The sequence below is a fragment of the Morone saxatilis genome, unplaced genomic scaffold (assembly GCF_004916995.1).
Source record: "Morone saxatilis isolate NCDOM2014 unplaced genomic scaffold, NCSU_SB_2.0 Contig10, whole genome shotgun sequence".
In the NCBI taxonomy this organism is placed as follows: Eukaryota; Metazoa; Chordata; class Actinopteri; family Moronidae; genus Morone; species Morone saxatilis.
The window spans coordinates 15,590,558-15,597,813 of NW_023339652.1; positions in this window are offsets into that span (position 1 = coordinate 15,590,558).

Consider the following 7,256-nt stretch of genomic DNA (forward strand, 5'->3'; position numbering starts at 1 on the left):
CAGAACAAATACCAAAAAATGAGCAGCTCTAAAAGTATAATTTTTGCATGTTGGACAACAGAATGGAGCTATACAAAGACACAAGCTGGTGAAACAACTGCTGAAGCTTGGAGTTTCACTCAAGGACAGGCCTCATGTTCTCTACCTGGAATGTGAACTCTCTAACCTCCGCTAAGCTACACCTTTCCCCAGTGGCTGCTGGGTAAAGGCTGAAAGGGGGAAATGTGTGCGTGGGTTGTCTTTACATTCATGCAGTGATGATAGCATGACACATGATGTGCACAGCCCTTTTCACCTCCCACAGTTGTCACTGCAAGCACACGTGTGTCAACATGGCGGCAAAAATGATCCCTGACAGGAAGGGGCCACACACACATCTTGACAAACATGCTCAAAAGCACACAGCTACGCATACAGAACATACAGCTACATAAATACAAAACAAATATGTGCACGCTGAATTTTAGTAGAAAAGAAAAGAAGAACATTTGATTCAAGTATTTTAATATGAATATGAAAACAGAAAATGCTTGAAGAGTTATATGTAGTAAAATACTAAGATTTCATCATTGGAAGTGTTTACTGAAAAAAAATCACTGATGGAGCAAAACCACAAGTGTCATGTTTCTTCTACTGAATTACAAACAAATGGCTTTTACTCTGTCAAGTGTTCCCTCCTCGTGTAGCAAAGCTGCTGTAATATGATTCTGTGCCTGGAAATAAGATTATAAGAAGACCAGGTTTGATCATGCTGTTGTTCCAAGAGCTCTTATTGTATTTCTCTGGTTATCTGCTGACCAGTCTTACATACAGACAGGGCCCCTCATCACAAAGATGAATGCACATTTGAAAGCTCAGTGGCGCTAAGCCCATAGGCACAGGTCTACAGAGATGTGATATGGTCGGATGATTGATTGATCCTTCGCCACATTGTTGTGGCGAGTGCATGTCTGGTATATACAAAGAGAACGCCACGGACCTGAATGCTTGACCCCTACAGTGAGGGGATCCAGTGGCTCTTTGGGTGGCAGTGCTTTGCTGGTATGGCTTGGGTCCACTCGTCCCCTTAGAGGGAAGGGTCACTCATAGTCAATCAATGATCAAACTAGGATCACTAGAAATTAATATAAATCAAAATTTTTCTTGGGCACCCTCTACAACCCACTTAAAGACCCCTGTTGACAGAACCCTGTTTGAATACCACTGATCTAGTGCAGTGGTTCCCAGCCTTTTTCCTTCAGGGACCCCTTTCCTATCATTGAGTAAACTGACTAAGGGACATATTTTATGGATATTTCATAATATATTCCAAGCATAACAATGACAGTAGAGAACAACTGATGAACTGCACAATGAACTCAGACAGTGAGCACAATAACTACAGATTTGGATGAATTTGAGCAGATTATTCCTGTGAATATTTGGTTTTCCTGATATTTTTAGGAACTTTTTATACAATTCTCTGTCTCTATTAGGTTTTTGTAACAATCATACATAAAAAGTTGCATATTAAATAATAATCTAAACTTTAAAAATAACAGTTTAATTTAGTTTTCTTCACAGAAATTAATGAAATGCTGAGATATAGGTATAGTGTATATTTTTAAGTTCTCTAAAACCCACTGAAATCAGGAAGGCCTCATGACCCCCTGTGAAGCTTTGGCGACCCCCAGGTGTGGAACCACTGATCTAAAGGACTGTGGATAGGCAGCTTTACTGAAAACACTGGTAGCTAATGACACTGAGCACCAGCCTTCTCAGCTACCTTCCTAGCTGCAGATAACCTCCTCATAAAACTACACCAGCCAGTACGCTAACAAAGTTAGCTTGCTAACAGGACTTTGAACTTTTTATTTGAACAAACAACAAGGAGTTTTTAACTGGTTGTGAAACAGTCTCAATTTAACATTAATAATATGAACTACATAAGCAAACAAACTCATCAGCGAGCAGATTGGCTGTTTCTGTGGTATTATTCTGAATGCCTACACCTGGGTTGGATTAGGTTGGTTTCCCCTTGAAATCAATAAACAAGGTGGTGTAAACACTACCTCTTTTGTCCAGAGAGTCGCCAGAACACAAAATGAAAGTTCTTTGTAGCTGATTTGGGTTTATTTGACATTTTGAGAAAGGAGACATCAAATCCAACTCATGATCAAAATGTCAAGGATAACACAATAAAGTCCTGTGACTCCAGGTTGCGTATTTCACTCATTTCTTTATGTGTTTTGTAATAATTTACCAAATGTGCCAGCAGATTTCAAAACTCTGACGTAAAGCTATTGCATCTAAACAGTGACGGTACTGTGAGTTTTTAGTTTCTAAAACCACTCAGTCATAGATTAATGACTAATATGCCAAAAATGCTCATCAGGCATCTTTTTATCATGTCTGTCACCATGTCAGATACTGTCATCAAAGAATGAGTCATCAGACAATTTGTTGTCAGACAACGTGCGGGACATTCTCAAGTGACAATGTATGTATGATAAAATCTGATCCAAAAGGTATGACCAACTCCACCTTTACTTTTCTCTCCCAGGCACCACAATGACACAATGTACCACTGTACTGAGCTCCCAGTCTTGGCAAACATGCTGTGTGTGTATATTACAGCATTTCTGGGTACTGGAGCTTCAGCTGATATCAAACATTTGCTGCCAACTCGTACATTGTTATATAATCCAAAAAGTAGCATCCAATGACACCTACAGTTCTATTAATTTGTCTCTTTTTCACTGATTGTAAATGCTCAACTATTTTATAAAACAATTAACAAAGTGACATATGTAGATATTAAACAATTCATTTAATTCACAGAGGGCTCATCCAGCAAGGTAACATTATGATGTTTTCTTAGACTCACATGTGTAAAAAATACACATGACAAGGACTGGAAGTCTTGTGATAGTGAGTTGAAACCCTTTCAACCCCCATTCAAGCAATTCAATTCAGTATTCAGATCATTTAGTTAGTAAGTAAAAGTACACTGTTTAAATATTACAGTACAAGTAAAAATCCTGCAGTCAAAACCCTATCAAGTAAAAGTATGTATTATCAGCAAAGTTTGGTTAACATACATTCATGTGTATGTTGCATTTTACTGCTGCAGAAGTTTAAGGCTGAGCTCATTTGAACTACTTTATATACTGTTGGGTAATTTAATCCACAGCAATGCATTATATTCTATAAGATCGTCATATGTTTGTAGCGTCACTCTCCTGCACGCATCTCTAAAAAGTTTACTTTTCATGAGCTCAGCTATGTGACAATGCATTTTCCAGCTAAACCAAGTTTGTTTTAATAGTTTATTGGAGATGAAATAGCCAAATATACACACATTTATAACTTCAGTGACTTAATTAGGTGTACCACAAAAAATGACATTATTAAAGTAAGTCAGTGTTACAAACATCTATTTATTAATGGGTCTTTATGTGTTATTTGGAACGTAGTGTGCCGCCATCTTTGTTTCCGCCAGGGCTGAACAACGAGAATGAGGCTCACGAGAATGGTGGTTTAATAGGAGCAGCACAACACTATTCTTTAGCTAGCTAGATAAGTGTTCATGCAATGGAGTTGGAGAGTTTTGATGAGATGGAAAGAACTACTGCCAAAGACAGACACAAGACACAAGCACAATTGCCTATACTTTCGAGCCAGTAAGAGTACATATAGTGATGAGACCAGTTCCCATGGAGACGGATGACTGAACTTGTAAGTAATACTGAGTGGTGTTTGTATCCCAATGCCAGCTCATGTGGACAGTGTGTACTGCCAAATTATTGAATACCATGTAAGTCATGGTGAAAGTAAGACCAGCTTTTTAGAACAACAATCTTATGTAAAATATATTCATGTGTGAAATTAAGCGAAAGTGGTTCTAAACCTGAAGCTGAATTGTGAAATTACATGGCACAATACACCTCTTCGCACACATAAAAAAGTATGCTTCATCAGGTAGAAGAAGTGCAAAAAGTGTGGCTTTGACAGCAAAGGCTCCAAGATGGATCTTCGTCCTCAGGTTGCGCGACAGGATGTCAAATAGAGAGAGAAGGTGTACATTGAGCAAGATTGTTCGAGCAAACGTGGAATATAGATACCTCTGGAAGAACAGTGTTGGGTATGCTGTTCCATACTTTTGTCCCTTACATTTTTTCTCACGTCTTTTGTCATTTATTAAAAAAAATAATGTAATGTTTGATCCAACAGCTCCTCGCCTACATGCTGTGATGTCCACTGTGTCGTCTGGCCACAGTGGAGGAAGTGAGGAGCAACAGGCGTGTGAGTCAGCTGCTCTTATTGACAGGAGGCTGTATGGTGCATTGTTAGTCTTTTTGTGGTGCTCTTTCCTCTAGCCAGCGATGATGACGAGCAGAGAGACTTTACTACTCACCATAAAGGCGAACAGAGCATGCTGGGGACAGGAGCTTCACAACAACCAGAAGCAACAGGTAAAGAGAGCTTCAGGACAACTGTACATATCTATGAAGTTTACTTAATATTAAAGATGCAAGTCTTCATTTCTTTTTCCTCCCCTGGTGAGCACAGGTTTTGGGTAGGACCAAAAGTCCAACTGCAAACATAGCACTAGTGCTGAGAGCAGAGAACATGCTGTACTGGTACTGTGTTTATTTAATCTTTTGCATGTTTTAATTGATTTATTTTATGCCTGTATGTTCTAGCAGGTCCTTTTTTTTGCACTAATAGATGAATTACTAATAGATCTATTACTAAGGCCACAAGCTAGGCTGAAGAGATGAAAGTCGGTTTTAAAGGCAGCCAGTTTCATCACATCTGGATGGTGGTCATTCAGTTTTACCCACTATCCACTTGGCTCTGCTTTATTTGAACTAAAATATGGAAGACATCGTTTGCATTTCGATGGATTAATCAGCTGGAAACAGAACCACAGATAACACTGTTAGTGGCACAGTTCGGTTTGAACCCATTATGACAAAATGTTTTTAAAATGTTTTTAAATGTTGGAGTTCAAGCCTCTGGGCTAAATCAGTTCCAACTGTATTCAAAACTTTTAATAACTGTTTTGTACTTTTTCTTTACTTCCACATCCACTGTGTTCACAGAAACACTGCTCAGATCTTGTCGCCTGGACCTTAGAAGACCTTTGGTGTGGATGATGTTCAGGTTAGATGTTTCTTTAAATTATTCCACTGAACTGTACCATAGGATTGTCATTCCTTTATTTAATGTGAACCTTGTTCACACCACAAGGCCTAACAAAGCAAGGTTTCTCTAACAACTGTGAGGTGTTTGTTTTGATGGTAAGATGTTCACTATTTAGTATATTATATATTATTATTATATATTAAAACATATGAAAAGTTATTATTTCTGTGCTTGCTACTTGCTAAGCACACAATTGTTAATGCTCATACTTTATTCCTCTGGACACCTTTGGGACTAATCCACATTTGTTACACTAAATACAATATTCATACATCAGACTCCTGCAGAGCTGGACCCTGATTTGAAATTCTTTGACTTATGGACGGCAGTAGCAATAGTTGTAGTATCATAATTATCATAAACTTAATCTACTTTATTTTACACAATGCTCTGTACATGGTAATGGAAACAATGTGATTTCACTGCGGTATGTTTAAATTATGAAATTATATTATTACTAGTGGATACATAGTGAGCCATATGATTGTGTGAATTTTTTTTTTCAAAGGAAAACATACAGCAAATTAGGCGATGGTGGTGCCATATCTTGCCTAAACTACACAGTCATATTGCTCAGTGTTTCATCTCCACGAAGGTGGAGAATTTTCTCAACCCATAAACACTTAATCCTTCAGTATATCAGAAAAATTCACATTCAGAATCAACAACTTTGGAGAGACATGATTTTCACTGGACAGGAAGGGTATGAAAAATTGTAATCTGAAAAGTAACTAGTAACTAAATCTGTGCAAATGTAGTGGAGTAAAAAGTACAATAAAGAAAAAAATACAGTACAGTACATGAGTAAATGTACTTTGTTAGATTCTACCACTGCCAACAATTCTAAAGTCAAATGCAGATATTGTTCATTTTAAAAGGCACTGAATATGAGGCTATCTATGCCCTGTGTGTGTCTATATATACTGAAATTAGCAGCAAGTGAGTAGAAATACCTTATGTGTCCACCGGAGAGCACTGTTCCTCTAGAATAACAATAGTATGCCAGAGTTGAGTGTAGATATTGACCACTTACTTGTCCCACTGGTCCGATCTGTAGAAGTTTAACTTTAAGACACATTTAATTAATATTGAGTAAATGCATACAGAATCTTTTAAGACTTGTTTGTTGTTGCATAAAAACATTTTTGGAGCTTTTAATGGTTTCACTCTAATTACAGAATCCAGTGAGATTTAATAGGATTTTAACTCCTTTACAATCCTACTGCATAAAGCCAAAATACATTATCATAATAGAACACAATGCAAATGATTTAGCTACTGAACTGTTTTAAAATATGAAAATAGCTAAAGATAAAAATGACTGTTTGAATTGTTCTTTGTAATTGCTGCTGGACTGGAGGATAAGAGCTGCACAATATTCCCTTGGAAATACTGTACACATCAAATAGAGAGTAAAAATTACCATCACAAAGACCTAAATCTGTCTAATGTGTCAACATACAGCTGCAGGAAGATCCTTTTGTCCAAAGATATGAGCAGCACTAATGGAAAGTCATTTTCATTTTTAATCATTTCTAGTTTTTCCAACTGTTTCCTCGCACTTCATTAGCCTAGGATTGTTTTTGTTATTTCCATTGCAGTATACTGGTGATGTGGAAATGTATTATTCCATTAAATCACTCTGGATGAGAATGGAATCTTAATGGGAAACATGTGAAACATAAACTACATGATTCCTGTTCATCTAGTTTCATCTTCTCTTCCTGTCTGCTGTCAGTCAAACAGTGGGCGGTGCTGTCAGGTGTTTCTCTCAGTGCTCTGCTGAGCTCTAGTTTCTGGCTCTCTTTCCTTCGTCTGCTCAGTGGTTATTCTAATCTACCCAACTCTTCTTCTGCTTATCCCAAACAAAGTGGATCCATGAAGAAATAAACGGCACTAAAAATGGGGGTTGACTCGGCTGAAATGTACTTTTTACAAAATGTGTCAATATCCAATTTCTATTAAACAAAAAATAGAGCAGCTGTATATATATATATATATATATATATATATATATATATATATATATATATATATATATATTTTCTATATATATATATATATAT